Source organism: Mustela putorius, unplaced genomic scaffold, assembly GCF_011764305.1.
Source record: "Mustela putorius furo isolate JIRA1106 unplaced genomic scaffold, ASM1176430v1.1 tig00003834_pilon_pilon_pilon, whole genome shotgun sequence".
In the NCBI taxonomy this organism is placed as follows: Eukaryota; Metazoa; Chordata; class Mammalia; order Carnivora; family Mustelidae; genus Mustela; species Mustela putorius.
The window spans coordinates 56,186,295-56,204,236 of NW_025421987.1; the positions used below are offsets into that span (position 1 = coordinate 56,186,295).

A 17,942-nucleotide genomic window follows, 5' to 3' on the forward strand; every position below is an offset into this window, starting at 1 on the left:
ACCCACAGAAGGCATTGGCTTGAAGTCTTTACTCATGGGATCCTGCCCAAGGGGTTTCTGCCAGAGAGAGTTTGAGGGGAGATTATAAATTATCAGCTAAAGGAGAGGCAACTACCTTGCAATAGATCTGCAGTCTGGAGGGACTCAGTCAATACTGGCTTTGTAAATTTTGGGTTCCAATGCAAAATGAAAATGCAGAGTCTCTTTTTAAAAAATTATTAAAAATTTTAAGGTGGTAATGACAGAGCATTAAACTGAGCACAAGGCTTCTCTAAGCATGTGGTCTGGAGATCTACACAGGTCTCACACCCATGAAGCCGGCAGTTCAAATAGTATAATCGCACAGTTCCTAAAACCTCCCAAAGGCTGCTTCAAGAGAAAGAGGCAGATTTAAACTTCTACCACAGTGGAGATAAACAGTGTTAGATTACAGAGATATTCATGAAAGAACACGACTCCTGCTCTTTACCTCTCTTCCAACCCTCCGCTACCTTGTGAAAGGGAAGATGAGTGGAAATGAGGAGAGGGATGAATGTTTGTGACTACCCCACCTCTTCTTCCCAGTGCAGGCTTCCAGTGGGAGGCAGAACAAACAAAGGGAGAAATTCAAGTTTGGGAATTTTAAGTATTATACAAGACACACATTTGATTCACTGAAATTAGATACTTGGAGGGAGGAAATAAAAGTAACTGGAAAATCTCTTAACGTCTGAGAAATTATGGGACTTGCCCAAGATGTTATCTAAGTGGTGATGAAAAGAAGCATACCAACATAGAGGGTTTGCAGTTATGGGAAAAAATAAAGGCACTTTATGAACATACCCCCCCCCCAAATTCTGTTTGTTCACTGGAATGCTTGCAACAGTATTTATTTCCTCAACAATCTGTTGAGTAAACATACACACACTTGCACAAACATGCATGCCCACATACATAGACAGACATTAATATACACTTACATGAACCTAAAGGATGATTTGAGGAGAAGAAATTGAACTTGTGACTTAATGAAGTGACGTTTCATAATTATACGTTATAAGCCCCAGCAAAAATAGAGCTAATAAAACAAACAAAAAGAATATGTACATTTAAAATATTTTTGTTGTCGTTCTACTTACATGAGGAAAACTCCCTGGGAATATGAATTGTGGAGGTGGGGGATAATAACTCTAGACCAAGGTAGACATACAAAAAAGTATTGTATGTCTTTGTCAAGTGTTTAATTTTAAAGTTGTCATTAAATCGACTGCGGTATACAGACAAGAAATGTGCTTCTACTGCCCTCAAGTGGTTGTAATTCATCACTGCAGTATTTCTATTTCAAAACTGAAGTTTTCTCTCACAATCACATCCTAAGATGTGATTGTGAGACGTCTGAAAAAAAATGATCTTTAATTTTCAAATACTTTCTAAATAATTAAATAATAAAAGGGACCAAGTAGCTTTATGTAGTTGCATTGAAATATTTCCACCCTAGAGATTTGCAAAATTTTGTCTTCTTTTTAAATTTATCTGTAAATTCTAAGTCACTGGGTAGGGAAAGGGTTTGGCAATAACTTTACAAATTAAACACTGAAAACAGTGCCATTTCATACAAATATTCAGAGAGTATATGGTCTGACCTCTTCCAAGCCCTGTTTGCTTCTTTCCCTTCTACCTCATAAAAAGCTCACCTTACCCTCCTCTTTGACTCCTGGGTCTTTGTAGAACTGGCTGGTTGATCCACCATTTTTCGGCCTTGGCTCCTCCTCGTCGGTTTCAGATGTTGTCAGCTCCCTGAGTCTCAGCCATGCTCTCCACCACCAAACCTGGCCAAAGGGGTTCCCTGGACCTTTGGCTCCTGGCATTTATCCTCAAGTATGGCAGGGCTACTCGAGGTCTGCTGGTTCTTAGCAGCATTCTTCATATGCCCCCTAAGGAAGCAAAAACATGCCTAGATGACCTCACACACAAGAGAGCCTGTGTTGATGCAAGAGATCTATCTTGAGCCCTCTTTTTTCTAAAAAAAAGATTTTATTTATTTACTTATTAATTTTAATTTTTATTGTGTTATGTTAGTCACCATAAAATGCATCATTGGTTTTTGATGCAGTGTTCCAAGATTCTTTTTTTTTTTTTTAAGATTTATTTATTTATTTTGGAGAGAGAGACAGAGTGCAGGAGGGAGGGGCAAAGGGAGAAGGAGAGAGAATCTCAAGCTGACTCCCCACCAAGCACAGAGCCCGAAAAAGCGCTTGCTCACATGACCTGGAGATCATGACCTGAGCCGAAATCAAGAGTCCGAGGGATAACCGACTGAGCCGCCCAGGTGCCCCTCCTTTGTGTGAGATCTGCTCTTCCTCAAATTTCAGCTGCATTAGATTCCCCTGGAAGACTTACAAACCACAAATGTCTGAAAAAAAAATCACAAATGTCTGCCATCACCCCCCACCCCATCCCCGTTCGTTCTCTCCCTCTCCCTCAGCCCTCACTCAGTAGATCTAACAGGTTTCCACATGATCGTAATGCTTCTGATCCCAGCACTTTATGAACTGTTCACCTAAACCAGTACTCCTCCAAGCTATTCCTGTGAATGTCCCCTACTTATCCACGGTTTTGGCATCCGCAGTTTCGAGAGTCAGTCTCCAGAAACAGGTGATTCTCCTTCTGACGAATCAGCAGAAGGTCAGTCCCCGCGTCTCGCTGCCTGCGTCGTTCCCTCTCTTCATCTCCTCACGTAGGCGTTGGAGCGTCTCACCTCGTCTCAAGAAGAATGGTGAGTAAACACAATAAGGAATTTTGAGAGGGAGTTCCCGAGTATACATGTGGTGGGACAAACGTGGTGTAGGTGCATTTCAGTACTTTCTGAGATGTCAGGTGTCCCCTGGGGTTCTTGGAAAGTAGCCTCCGTGGATAAGGGAGAGACTACCCGCAAAAAACAGTAAAGTTATACTTCACACGGGGTAAACTTAAGGGATAAACCTTTGTTAGGGAGAATGCTCTGGATGTTTTTTGTTTGTTTGTTTGTTTGTTTTTTAGGGAGAATGAGGGAGAGAACGTGCGCAAGGGGTGTGTGTATGTGTGTGTGGCGGGGACAGAGGGACAGGAAGAGACAAAGTCTTCAGCAGGCTCCATGCTCAGCATGTTACCCGGTGCCGCAAACCTTGATCTCATGACCCTGAGAAGACCTGACCCAAAATCAAGAGTCCGGTGCTCAAGAGACGGAGCCACTCACGCGCTCCAGGCTCTGGGTGGATTTTGTGTTGCTTGGTCTACCCTTCCCCCTGCCTTGGGTGAGCTTTCCTACATCATTATGAGAACCTGGTAGGGGGCTCTTAGAGGTGAAACCGTGAAAATGGTGGGACCTCTCTTAAGACTACAGCTCCCAGGGCTTTCTCACTCTCAGCTGGTCCACGTTCACCTTCCAGCGGTTTGCAAAGATTAGCATTTTGGTATTATGACTGTAGTAGCCTCTGCTTCAGGTAAGCTGCAGGGCTGAGACTCTCTGGATTAGCCCGTGCATTATTTTATTATTGCTACTATAACAGGTTACCCCAAACTTGATGTCTTAAAACAATACAAATTTATTATCTTTTGGTTCTGGATTCAGAAGTTTGTATGGGTCTCATTGGGCTGGTTGGAAGGGTGACATTTCTTGGGGAAGTTCCATGGTACAATCTTTTGTCTGCGTTTTTTCCACTTCCTGAAGCCCACTTGCATCCCTGATGGTGAATTCATTTCCCCATCTTCCAAACCATTGACATAGGGCAGGGAACTTTACACACTGCCACCTTTATGATTCTCTTCCGTCTCATTCTCCCATTTCTGAGGTACTTTTGTGATTGCATTAGGCCTAGTCAGTAATTTGTGTATTTTAATATTAGTTGATTATTGACCATAGTTCCACCTAATATCTTAATTTCCTTTTGCTGTGTAAAGTAACATAGTTACAAGTTCCAGGAATTAGGATGTGGACTTCTTTGGGTAGCTGTTATTCTGCCTGTCACCACCTGTCTCTCTCAGATTTCAGGGGTGGTTTGCCCTCCAACCCGAGTCCCTAATGGTTCTAAGAACAGTTGCTGATTTTCTGTTTGTTCAGTGTTCTCTTCTTCAAGGATAGTAGTAAACTCTTCTAAATTGGGATTAACACTGGAAATTTCTAAACTCTTTACATGTTGGGGTTAACACTGAAAGTAGTGAAGACTTATTCATACGAGGTCTAGAGTTTTTAAATACCACTAACTGATTCTCTTACATCATTTGTCTTCAGCATTAGATACACAGATTTTAAGAGAGAAGATGTGGAAGGAAGTTAATCTCTCTGTTATAACTACTTTGCTTTAAATTTGAAGAATTTAGAGCAAAAGACATAATACCAAAATTTACATTTCATAGAGAGAGCTCATACAGTCTTTTGAAAATAAGAGGATAGTTGTAGTACACACTGAGAAGACTGACTGAATTATAATCTGAAAGCCATGCCTTGTATCATGTTTTATATATATAGTCTGCACTTCAAAATGTATATTCTATTGCAATTAATTAGGTTATTCTGGAAAATTCTTTTTTCAACTTAGAGCACATCATTCTAGGGAAATTAAAATGCACGTATATATCACTTAAACTATTTTCCTACCGTAGACAATGAGTATGTTTAAATATAACTTTAAAAGCCATGGTTTTAATCTGAATCTGTTAGGAACAGGAAAAAAAAGTTTAAAAATTACCCGCATATTGTGATTTTCTTAGACATCGTTGTTGAAATGTACATGCTGGAGAAGACAATTGCAAAATGACATACAAATATGCTAGGAGACACAACACAGTTTTGTTTCAGTACAAAAGGCATTATTGCATTATTATGTATGCATTATTACCAGGATCCATAATTTGAAGATAATTATGCTAACTTGTTCTCGAATCTTTTAGATTAATGTTGATGTACTTTTTTCATTTCCCTCAGGCAAAACATCTCAAAATAATTCTCCCCTTTCTTGTCTTTTTACAGTGTAACCACATAGCCAGCTGGGGACTTAGGAAATATGGTAAGTTGTGAGGCATCCAGCTCCTTACCAGAGAGGACTTCTCATCCCATTAAATCAAAGGATGCATGCTGGCAGCCTCAGATAAAGCTGGGTCTACAGACACATTTTCCTCAGACCATATCTAGTTTTAAAAATTAAATTAGTTTCCAACATTTAAAAATCAGAAGATTCAAGTTTTTAAATTTTGGATTTCCAGTTTTTATATTGGAAACATATTTCCATCCGTCAACAGAAGACTGATCTGAGGAGAAATTCTCTTCTTGGGAAGGGGCCCAGAGAGACGCAGGATGGCATGCCTCTTCAATTGGCAGAATTGCTACCACTCTGTAGTAAATTGTACTTGGTTTATGCATTAGTGTCTCCTGTAGGCATTTGAGTTTGCGCTGCCTGACACTCCTCTGCTACCCCAGTCCTGGGTTCAGATCACTAACATCACCATCTCTTTGTAGTGCCCATGAGGATGGAATTACATAGAAGGGACTATCCATAGAAATTCCAATGTGCATAAACAGCTGAATCTGTTAACCAGTGTTTGTAATCATTGGTATGCTCTAAAACTTGTAAACCACAGTTGAAAGGAAGTCTTGTAGCCAGATAATGTCTGACTCATTTTTTGTAGTATGACTAATTATACTATAAAAAGTATTTTTAAAATCCAGCAAGGAGTCTTTGGGCTCATGAAACATAAAAACCACTCAAACTCAAATGGATTTAAAACTAAAAGTCAGGGGACGCCTGGGTGGCTCAGTGGGTTAAAGCCTCTGCTTTCGGCTCAGGTCATGATCCTAGGGTCCTGGGATGGAGCCCCGCATTGGGCTCTCTGCTCAGCAGGGAGCCTGCTTCCTCCTCTCTCTCTATTTGTCTCTCTGCCTACTTGTGATCTCTGTAAAATAAATAAATAAAATCTTAAAACAAAAAAAGCTAAAAAACTAGAAGTCAGGAGTGAGGGTTGGAATCTAGGAGAACATTTAAGAAACCAGTAGTGAGAGCAGCAGAATTAAGAGGCAGGCCAGGTGCTGATCACTCAGGGTTTGCATTCTCTTTCTCTCTGTAAGTGTTTTAGTTTCTTTGTGCATTTCTTACAATGCCTATTTTTCACTCACTTTTCTTTCAGTTACTTTCTCCTTCTGATTGTAACCTTCAACTGCCACATTGGGGCCACCCCACTCATGACCTTTATCAGTCACTATTGGTTGGTTCTCTGAGAAAGGCTCTGACTGGTGCAACTCACTGCTGGAAACTGGCCACAGAAATCAGAAAACAACATGCAGTTTCTTGATTGGTAACTTTTGGCTAGGACCCTGTCCTATCCAGTCAGTCATACCTAGTAGTGTGTTGACATTATTATAAACATCATCACTGTCATCTCTTACCATCACAGTCCTTATCACTGCTGACATTTATTTGATACTTACTAAGTGCCAGACAGTCTCCTAAAAACTCTAGACATGATTCATTTAATCCCAATAACAATTTGGGAGGCAGATACTATTTTGACCATATTTTATAGAGGAGGCCAGTGAGCATGGTTGTGCGTGTTCAGCAGGGACTTGAAGGCAAGGGCAGTTTCCCTTCCAACTAGCTGAGGGTGGGACAAGCAATGATAGACGTGTCTAGAACAAACTATTTTCCCTTTGGGCTTGCAAAATAGGAGGTTCACAGAGAATTACAGGGTAATCTCTTCATTGAGAAATTACTAAAACTGGTTTGCAATTTGCTTTGTTTGCACAGTTGTGCATCTCTCTAAATGTTTTACAGGCTGGTACAGTCAGCATTTGAGACAGGGCAAATCCAGAGCCAGATTTTAAAGTATATAGAGTTTTTTTTGCTCCCATCACCCTTTCCATGCGCTCAGATTTCATGGAGCTCCTTTCTTTCTACCCTCTTCCCCTTTCCTCAGGCTCTTCTGTTGCTAGGTGGATCCATTAGTTCCCTCCTCTAAAGATTTAATCTCACTCTCAGATTTATACCACACGATGAACATGGGACTTAACATGGTTGGGCAGTGGCCAGATTGGGGGCATGCTTAAGAATGAAAGTTGCATGCTGTGGGAGGTAAGTCAGAGGCCAGAGCAAGCTTTGGGGTGAGTGAACATAGTGAGATAAACCTTGCCAAGCGAATGATGTGTCAACTCTCTTATAACCACACTCCTTTGGGTATGTTATAAATTCATTTGTTTATACCACAGACTTCTTGAACATAGCTACATGTTCATTGGACTACCGAAGACCGCATGCCCCAGATTTTCTGTCACTGGGTGGTCTCAATAGGCCTCTGCTCCTTCCTTCCTAAGACAAATATTTATTGAGTCCTTCTCATGTACCAGACACTTTTCAGGTGCTTGGGCTCCAGTGGTGTATAGAACAGTAATACTCCTTACCCCCAAGAAATTCACATAACAGACAGAGACTGGCAATAAACAAAAAGTCAGCCTGGGATTTCTGTTGACAACATTTACGTGATGTAGTCTTTGAACATCAAGTCAAGCCTGACCAAGGGTTCCCCGTTAAAACAAAAGTCACCTTGCAGCTTCTCTGTAAGCCTAGTGGGTAAGCGTCAAGTTAGCTCAAAAGTCCCTCCTAAATACCAGCTTCCCCATGTTAATCTGTGGATGAATTATGTTTCCTGGCCAACTTCCAACATTTTTTTACACTCTTAGTATCTTAATACTCTTCTTCTTATCCTAACCTGCCTTCAGAAATAATCTAATGTCGGTCACGTATACTTTAATAGGAATTTAAATCATCATATCACCTTCCTTAGGCACATGGTCATGTTATTCTGTAATTGAAAAGTTGAATGAGAGTGACGCTCCCTTACTACAGAAATTTGAAAAGTCAGGGTAAAGATGTAGTAACTACCAGGGAAAAAGCCTGTCAAAATACACATCTCTTTTATTACATGTGAGCCTGGCCTTCATTCAGTGTTTCCTCTGGTTTTAATTAGAAGCAGAAGTACCTCACACCTTCTAAAAATGCTCAAGGGTGATGCAGAACTAAGTGTCTTTTCCTAATATTCCCAAGCTTAAACTTCCCAATTACAGCTGCTTGCCAGCTTTCTTTGTTAGTACAATGTAGCTTCCAGTAGAGGAGACTTATGTGGCACTCTTAGGGAGGAGACAGGCAGCTGGAGTCCCTGACTGGTCTCACTAAAGGGACCTTCACTAGATAGGCAGAGGGTCCAAAATAAATTTAAGTAGCTGAAAAGAGCAGTGACTCCCATTGCCTCATGGGGAAGTTAAGGCAGAGTGCACCGATTTATTTCTGACAATTTAAGGCCTCATTAACTAGATACGGCTTAGGGTAATTTAATTGTGTCGAAAGAAAAAACACCCATCAATGCATTTATTAGGTGTATCCCTATTATTAGAACCTTATGTTTTATACTTTATATAGGGTGGAGTATATCAGGAAGGTGTCTCTTGTGTGTTTAAGTCAGACTAGAAAGTGTCCAACCATGTACTAATGGCAACCCAGCCTCTAAAAATAAACTCTGTGTCTGTTACTTACAATGCTGGCTTCATTGAGAATCTATTTTACATGGTTTTTCCATGGCCAGAAAAAAAGAGGTGTGGTTCTTACTGCAAACACTTTTTGAAAATCTATTTGATGATTTTGTAGGACCCATAAAACGTCTAAGGATTACTCATATTTCTGGCTTCAGAGTAACTGAAATGATCATAGTGATTGTTTTTTAACTCCCTACAGATGTTGGAAAATTACAAGTCTAGTGCTTCATAAAAATATCGCTCTACCTATGCCTGACTCCTTTATTTTAATGAATGGAATTCTTTAAAACCCTGGAATTAAGCATGTTTGGTTTCTCTAGGCAATAATTAAGATTAACTAATTGTACAGAGCTCCAGAAAATTGAAACTGAGTTGCAATATTTCATGAACTTCTATCAAAATAAAACAAGGTTTTTTTTTTCTTTTTCTGCTTTTATTGCCCCCGTTTTCTCCTTATGTTCTATTGAAGGATGGATAATAATGCTTCTGTTGAGGGGCTGGGGAGAATAGGGCAAATTTTTCCCTGTTAAAACATTTTCTTATGAAATCAGATTGTGTGAAGTAAGAAGTAATACAAGAAGCAGTGATAACAGCCCACCTTCCTGAGGTTTCCTTCCCACATTTTATACATGGGCAACTGGTATGTAAGAAAGATGAAATCATTGACGAAGGTCAAAAATCAATTAGGAAAAGAACAAGGACTAGGAAGTATGTTCTCCAGACTTCTGGTCCAGTGCTCTTGCCACTGAGAAAGAACAATGGTGGGATGGAGATTTTTATGAGCATAACAGCAAATGATCAGATTTCTTTAGATGCATGATGCATTGTTTATAGCAAAGCCTTTAGAAAATTTTCATAAAGAAGGAAGAACTGAGCCTACCAGTTAAAAAAGAAGTGGAGAGAGAAAGTTATTTCACTTTTAATATTTTGTTGATGATCTAGGGAAAATTCTGGAGAGGTTAGAATGGACAGCAAGCACTTATCAGCAGTTGATAAATTCAGCTGGCTTTCAATACTTTTCCTTACTAGTGAATGGAATCTGCACCAAAGCAAGCATACGAATTGGCTATTTCCAGACCCAGAAAGCAAAAACTTCTCTATTCAAGCCATTTAACCATCAGAGTTTCTTCTTCAAACTAACCAGAATGACCCTGGATGAGTTAAATACAAAAGGAATTTCTCAAAAAGCTTGTGGGGGTACTCACAGAATTTGTAGCAAATTTTGAATATTAGGCTCAGAAAACAAGCAGGAATCAAGAAAGACTGAACACCAGGAACACAGCTAAAGTTACTCCTCAGGAAACACTAGGATAAAATTATGACCACAGCTGCAGGATGCCAGATACTGCCCCACCCCCACCGTTACCCCCAATCTTGGACCTTTTCTGCCATTGGAACCATTGCCAGTGCTAACCCTGGAACTGTTGTCTCTGCTGTTTGTACCAGGACAATATCTCCTTTGTCCCTGCATCTTTGCATACCTCACTCCAAAGTGGATTTACTGGTTGAGAGTGTATGACTGGCAATATCAATATTATATGCTTTTATCCTAGCTGCTGCAGCAGCAAGCACCTGCCATTTTTTTCCTTTTCTGGATATCGAGGATAATAGATAATTCCTTACCACATTCCTTGCCCAGGAAGGAATGGTGTACACATAATAGGCAACCAGCATCACCAGTAACGCCAGCTTAATAGATATCCAAGGCAAATTGTGTTACTATTATGCAGTTAGGATGGGAAAAGATGGCCAGTATTCAACAACATCTACATGATAAACACTTAAAATTATAAAGAAGAAAAGGAGCTGCATAACCCAATCAATGTGTAACAAAGAAGTTGTCTCCCCTCCAAAATCTAATTCAAGCCTTGCACTACCTGGTTTGATCACCTTAAATAGGGTTTGTTCTGGTAAAGCAAGGTGGATACAAGGTCACAGGGTAAGCCAGGGCTGCATTTGTTTGTGCATCATTAATATCATCACTGTTATATTTTCAGTGATGTCATTTGCATCATCCGGCAGCCTTTGATTTCTAATGCCTAACTTGTTACTTCCTCTAACCTGAAACTTTTTTTTTTTTTAACCCTCTGAAGATGAAGAAAAACAAACAAACAAAAAAAATGAAAAGGACTAAATATCGAAGTCAATTTCAGAGTAATCAATTATATAGAATGAAGTGCCTGGCTATGACATAATATGGAAGGGGGGTCTTTTTCCTTTCTCTGATCTTGTCTCTATTCATTTTTCATTGTTTGCTATAGGAATCTTGTGACTCTAGTGAAAATCCAAGACCAGGAATCACGTGATTCTATACTTTTATGGAAAAAAGATGATTTGGAAGACTGGACTCTAATTTCATGTTTGCGTAAATCCTAAAATCGTAAGTAGAGTTTGCTTTAAAAGATAACTTACTATGTGCTAAAGTGAGAAAAACAAAATCAGCCTTTTAATGATGATCCTTGACACTCAAGTTTTTAGACAGGTAACCAACCTTGAAGTTACAGAGGGCACTTTCTTTATTAGGAAGCAAGGGGAATTCTTTTCACGTAATCTGTAGTTTTTATGGAGCTGACTTCTGGACAATGACGATTTTATAAATCATCTTTGGACCATGTTAATTTTCTTTTTTGGGGGGGGCGTGTTAATTTTCTGATAAAAATTCTCATCCTTATCATCAAAGCATATTTCACTATAATCCTATTTTTCCCAAATGTGAACTTGACAAATTGTAGCATTCAATGCACACCAGCTCTTATGATGTACCCAAGATCATGTGTTAGAACCTTAATAATCATATTCATAATACTGCATACAGAAATCAGTTTCATAAAAGAAAATCCTGATATACGGTGGTATAAATTAGAAAATGCACCAGAGAATGATTTCTAGACATAATAACATTAAAACATTTGAAAAGATTAATCATCAACTTGAATATGAACACTCTATAGAACTTGTGTCCCCTTTTGTACCTTCTCAGGCTAAATGTTCTTAATGAAAGACAATAAGATAGAAGTGTGAATTGTCAGCAATATTTATGCTAATTTTTGAGGAAAAGAAACTAAATAGTTTCAAGTAATTTTTGAGCAAAAATGACCAACGTTCTTAGTCCCTAGTCATAGGGAAAAGGGAATAAGAACTGTAGGAGAATTATTTAAATAGCACTTTATTTTGATCATTTTAATTAAAAAACATTAAATTTGTAAAACCAAAGAAGTCAAGTATTTACCAATCTAAGCTCTAGATAACTGAAATTTGCCTTTGGTATTTAATATACTTTTTGAAGTGTGGATAAAAGCTATAGTTTCTTTTTCTATTTTTTACTATTCATCTTTGGCACTTAGAGTAGATTAGCTAGTTATTGGGTGTGGATGTCTGTGGTTTGAGTTTTTCTCCTGAAAAATCAATATTTACTTAATAATTTTTAAGACCAAATTATTGTCTGTTTTTTCATGGTGGTCCTGATGCTTTCCAGTTTTAAAGTAAAATCGGCTGAGATTTAAGAAATTCACATGGGTTAAGGTTGAACAGAGAATTTTGGTTCTTTAAGAATTAAAACTCGGGCTGGGCACAGCCTCTTATTATCTTTTTTCCCCTAAATATAGGGCCATTTTTATTTTGGAGAATGATCCCTGTTGAATCTGTGAGTCATTCCAAGATAAGTTTTAATGTGAATTTTTATTTCCTCCTAATAAAACTCAAAGGGTGTCCTAAGTTCTCCGATCTCCACTTTCCATACAATATTATATATTCTAAACCAAGATTAAGAAGGTGAATGAATTCACACCAAGAAAAATGAATACTTTGGTCTTTGCAAAATCAAGCCAATTCCTCCTGAGCCAAGATGAAGAATATATTATTGTTCTGATATATTAAGCCAGCTTTTTTCAATTATTTAAAAAATACCCCTTTAATTAAAAAAGCATAAAATTCTACTTTAAAATATTTTGTTTTAAAAAGCCAATTCATCTTTAGAAAAGCTTAAGAGAACATAAAGAAGGATTATCGTCTTTCATTTCGCAGAGGAAAGTAATAATAATCACTTACTGAACCATTATCCATACAAAATAAAGCCTGGAAAAAAGGTTAGAATTTGGACAATCTTGGCATCTGGGATAAGTTTAGAAAAATAGGAAAGCCACATTAAAACAAAAAACAAAACAAAACAAAACAAAAAGTTTTTTAAAACCAAAAACAGACCAGATGTTGACCGTTGGATGTCAGTGGCAACAGGAGAAAACAACACATGTGGATTCAATGTTCTTTCTGCAGACAGAATCTCAGAAAAAAACATATTTTTTGAGCAATGTGACCAATTATGTTTGACTGTAAACCACTGTCTAACACACCCTACTACATTCCTATCCCTGGAAAAACAGAAGGGATGGAGATGAATAGGCCTAAGGGATAGGCCCAGACCTCAAGGAGAAGAGTCAGAAAATTGCCAGTAATTGAAATAAATAAAAACTCATACTGCATGGATATAATCCACCATTAAGCATCATACCGCATTTTCATCTGCCTGCAGGAAAACTGGCTAGATATTTCATGACCTACATATCAATTATGAAATGAAATTAAGAAATTATAAAATTAAGAAAATAAGTCTTGAATTTATTTAATTTGTAATCACCCAGCTGGAAGGTTAAAAATGGGTTTGGTATTAACTGTATTTTTAGTCTCCACAAACCTGTTCCCTTTTATGTGATCCCTACCTTATCTAGGGCCATTTTCTACCAATCAGATTCTAAAATACGTCTAGAGATACAAGAAAGAAAAACCCAGAATGGAATTCTGAGCCTGAGACGCTTCATTAGGTTTTTTATTTGCTGCTTCATTTCTGTATGATACTGAAATTAAATTCTCTGGGCCTTTTTTTTTCCAAACAAGTATTCCAATAACTGGTAGTTAGGTCATGGGGTCATGATGTCATCTAAAAAACAAGAGTGGAAGCACAGAGTTCCTTCTTAGGAGGACTTCATAGTCTAACATAGGAAGGATGCAAAGGAATTGACCATGATAGTATACTGTAGGTAGCTGCTGAGAGATAGGAATGCACAGGAAATCCTGAAAATACAAGTATGTGCACTTAATCCAGCAGGTGGGGTGGGGTGGGATGGGGTGGACTGGGGGACACAGAAGTCTTCCCTAAACAGGCATCTGAGAAAGAACATGAAGGCCTGAGAAGTCCTGAGAAATCCCAGAACCTGTAAGTTGTTGCATCAAGAGAGGAGATTTGTTTTATTCACTGATGTATCTCTGGTGCCTAGGAAAGTTTGGAGTACAAAATAGGTTCAAGGCCATGAATGACTGAATAAATAAATCTAATAATTTGATTATTAGAATAAACAGCCTGGAATTAGCTGTTGAATGAGAGACTATTTTAAAGGGACAGAAATGGAAGAAAGCAGGGAGACAAAGATGAGGCTCTTGCATAGTCTAGGTACAGAATGATGGAGGAGTAGATGAGGGGAGTGAGAGCAAAGATGGAGGAATGGAGGTGTATTTCAAAGTATAATCAAAGGGACTTGGTCTTAAGGAGCAAGGATTGAGGGATTGAGGAGGACCACTGTGTGGCTGAAGGCATTTGGTTGTGCTCCTTTCAAATCAAAGAGTGGGAAGTGAAGATAAATCTGAATAAGCAGGAGTTAAGGAGCATTAGTAGTTAAGTGATTGAGGTATTTAACTAATAAAATATTTCTTCTAACCTTATTCTAATTTTTTATCATAAGGAAAATATGTTAATATTTTGTTTAAACATTTTAGCAGTTTTTTTTTTCAAAGACTATAATTATATTTCTTAGTATTAGGCTTATGGATGATTTTTACTTTCTTCTTTATATGTTTTGATTGTCTGAATATTTCACAATGATCATATAATTACAGGGTGGGCACATTTTATACAAGGTATGCATCTCTGAAACTCTTGTATAATAATACTTGCAAAATGCAAGACTCAGTCCCTCAAAGCAGAGCTGTTATTTCTATATAATACCTACAATGGTGCCACCATTAGTACAAATACAATTTACAATTTACTATCATTTTCAAAATATTATTGGGGGTGCAGAGATTAATATCACTTTTAAATTGATGAATCAGTACAGACTTGGAAAAAATTTTACAGTAATGGAAATTCATACGAACTAAATGCACATAAAATGTATGTACTTAGGGAAAAAATCTGTTTGCTTTTTGAGTAATTGTATGTTTGAAAAGAAAATAACCATTTATGTATGATTTAGGATTTTTAATTGCATGGTTTATACTCTGTTCAGACAAGGATACCTAAATCAGGCACCATGGCCACGTACTGATATTGAAATGTAACAGAATTACCTCAGAAAAAAATAAAGCCCAGAATCCACTTGGCAACTCAAAACCCAAATGGATAGAAAATGTTACAGATATTTATTTAAATTTCTTTTTTTCCCCCTCAATCTTCTTCTTCTTTTTTTTTTTTAAAGATTTTATTTATTTATTTGACAGAGAGAGAGAGATCACAAGTAGGCAGAGAGGCAGGCAGAGAGAGAGGGGGAAGCAGGCTCTTGCTGAGTGAAGAGCCCGATGTGGGGCTCAATCCCAAGACCCTGAGATCATGACCTGAGCTGAAGGCAGAGGCTTAACCCACTGAGCCACCCAGATGCCCCCTTCTTTTTTTTAAAATTATGGTGTGTTGGTCACCATACAGTACATCATTAGTTTTTGATGTAGTGTTCCATGATTCATTGTTTGTGTGTAACACCAGTGCTCCCTGCAATGCAGGTCCTCCTTAATACCCATCACCAGGCTCACCCATCACCCCATGCTCCTCCCGTTTAAAACTCTGTTTCTCAGAATCCATAGTCTCTTGTGGTTCATCTCCCCGTCTGATTTCCCCCCCTTCATTTTTCCCTTCCTTCTCCTCATGTTCTCCATGCTATTTCTTATGTTGTGTAAATAAGTGAAGCCATATGATAATTGAGTTATTTCACTTAGTGTAGTCTACTCTAGTTCCATCCATGTTGATGAAAAAGCTGGGTATTCATCCTTCCTGATGGCTGAGTAATATTCCCTTGTATGTATGGACCACATATTCTTTTTTTGTCTATTGAAGGTCATCTCAGCTCTTTCCATATTTTGGTTATTCTCGACAATGCTACTCTGAACATTGGGCTAAATTTCTAGGTAATAAGCAACATATGAATTGTTTTCACAACTTTGTGTAACTTTCTTTAAACAAAAATGGAATTTAAAATGTATATTGACTTTTAATTATCTCTGTAGTTTCCATCTCATCCAGTCTCTGAGAACCCAAAGAAACTCATTGAGTCCCCAGTTAAAGGATGCCTGGGTAATCTTTGTGGCCATTTTGCAAACCCACTCTATCTTCTGTCTTCATGAAAAGAACCTTGAGGGATCTTCTTTTTATCCATCTGAGTTTATCCATCTCTATGTGTGTGTATGGGGAGTGTTGGGGGAGGGATGTGAAGAGAGGATGTTTCAGCATTTTCACCAAGGTGCAATGGACATAATTAAAGGAATCAAAAACTTAGATGCTGAATGTAACAAGAGGAATTAATGTCTAGAGGTCAGACCCCTTATGGCTGACCCTCCCCCCTACTCTGACACACCACACATCACACACATAGACTCACACGACTAACTGGTTTCTGCCTCTGTTTCTTCCTTTATTAGGACATATGGGTATTCTTTCTCATTTTAGTTCATATCATCAAAGTTTTACTTTGACTCTTTCCATGAGCCAGAAGTGTCTCTAGGACCTCTCAGATAAATGAAGAGCACTTACTTGCTTTGTCTTCCAATAGAATGTTACTGATTGGGGAGCATCTTGAGACAATCCATGCTCTACTTACTAAAGTAGTCTGTGATTTGTCTCAAGACAGAAACACATGACTTGAAGCCTTCAATGAAGAGCCACCCCCTCTACCCCTTCACGAAATGTGGGAAGTAGAAGTCAGCAGAGGCCTTCAGAAACCTTTTTGTAAGACAGTTTATGAAATGTAGCACAAGTACACATAAACCTAGACAGACATACAAATATATACTTGTTTACCCAGGTTGAAACCCTGAACCTTCTGAAGTCAGCCATTCATGAGAAGGTATTTCATTATTCATAGACTGGTTACAAAATATGTGCTTATTTTCCAGGAAATGTAAGTAGAAAAAGACATGCTCCTGGTGTTAAATAGAACACTATCTGTGCTGAAGACATCTGTGCCTCCAAAAATACGACTTCTGGTCAGGTGCCAGAGCTGGTCAAAGGCTGGCTTACATACTACATAAGCACTTTCTCCTTACACTATGCTTGCATATGGTTTGATAAATAACATTGGGTGTCTGCAAGTCTTAGCTATAATATTATTTGTCATTTGGGAAATGTGAGTAGTTGTATCTATTTCTTTTTATATGGAATTTTATTTTCCTATTTATCTTCCTAAATGAATAAAATTTTAGAAATTTAATATAACATGGAAAATGTACTTTTAAAAGATCATATCAGAGTTCTTTGATGCTTTTCTTCTATTTACAATCAGTGGATTACAAGAAAGAATGCTCATTTTGGGCTTTTCTGGGAAATATTTGTCATCATTTCTATGCCTCAGTGTGATTTTTAGTTTAAGTGAATGAGGTCCATTAAAGTAGTCTAGACATCAAAAGCAGGGGCTCTGAATATGCAGATATTTTTCAGTTTTACATATACCACACAACTGTTCTGTAAACCCCAAATTCCTTGATTTTCCTGCTATAAAATATAGAGAAAATAGAAAAATTCATTAATTGGGCCCTCAATTGTATAAAAACAGTGCTTCTCCAAACAAAAAAGCAGGAATGTTAACATAGTTTTTCTTATGATTCCTGAACCTCTCTACTACAAAATTACTAACAATGGAATTTGAGAACAGATTTTCTAACTGCATTGTTTAAACCAACTCAACACAGTGTATGGTCTTAGCACAAACATAAGAAATATACATTGTTAGTAAGATGCCATGTTTTAAGATAGATTTTAAATACTCATAAAATACCTATTGGGATATATCCAGATATAGATATAAACATCAGATGTGCTTTAAATTAAAAAAAAGCTGAAGTATAATTTATTTTTATTTAGATGTAGTTTTAGAAAGCCAGTAAGGGAGAGATAAAGGGATTTTTGCTACAAATAAGAATAAATAGGTGCAAATAAAGGATTAATCACTTTCAACAGGAGGAGCAAAGGACTTTTAAATGCTTTTCCCCTAACATCTCAACCCCAAAACCAGACCCCAAGAGTCTGTGGGAAACTGTTAATTTAATGAGACAATAAACCACTTCAGAACTATCATTACAGTAGTCTACCTGTTTAAAGGAAGATGTTAAATTATATTTTCTGTAACTGCTGAAATAATAATTGTTTGAAGTCCAT

General features: G+C 37.8%; 1 long non-coding RNA gene across 2 annotated transcripts in view; it reads left to right on the forward strand.

Moving 5' to 3' along the window:
• Positions 1-2,673: 2,673 nt before the first annotated feature.
• Positions 2,674-17,942, forward strand: part of LOC106006099 — a 76,736-nt gene continuing 61,467 nt past the window's right edge. For both annotated transcript variants that reach the window (XR_001179978.2, XR_001179977.2), the window contains exons 1-3: positions 2,674-2,755; positions 4,988-5,024; positions 10,795-10,913. This is a non-coding gene — a long non-coding RNA (uncharacterized LOC106006099). The remainder of the gene's footprint in view (positions 2,756-4,987; positions 5,025-10,794; positions 10,914-17,942) is intronic.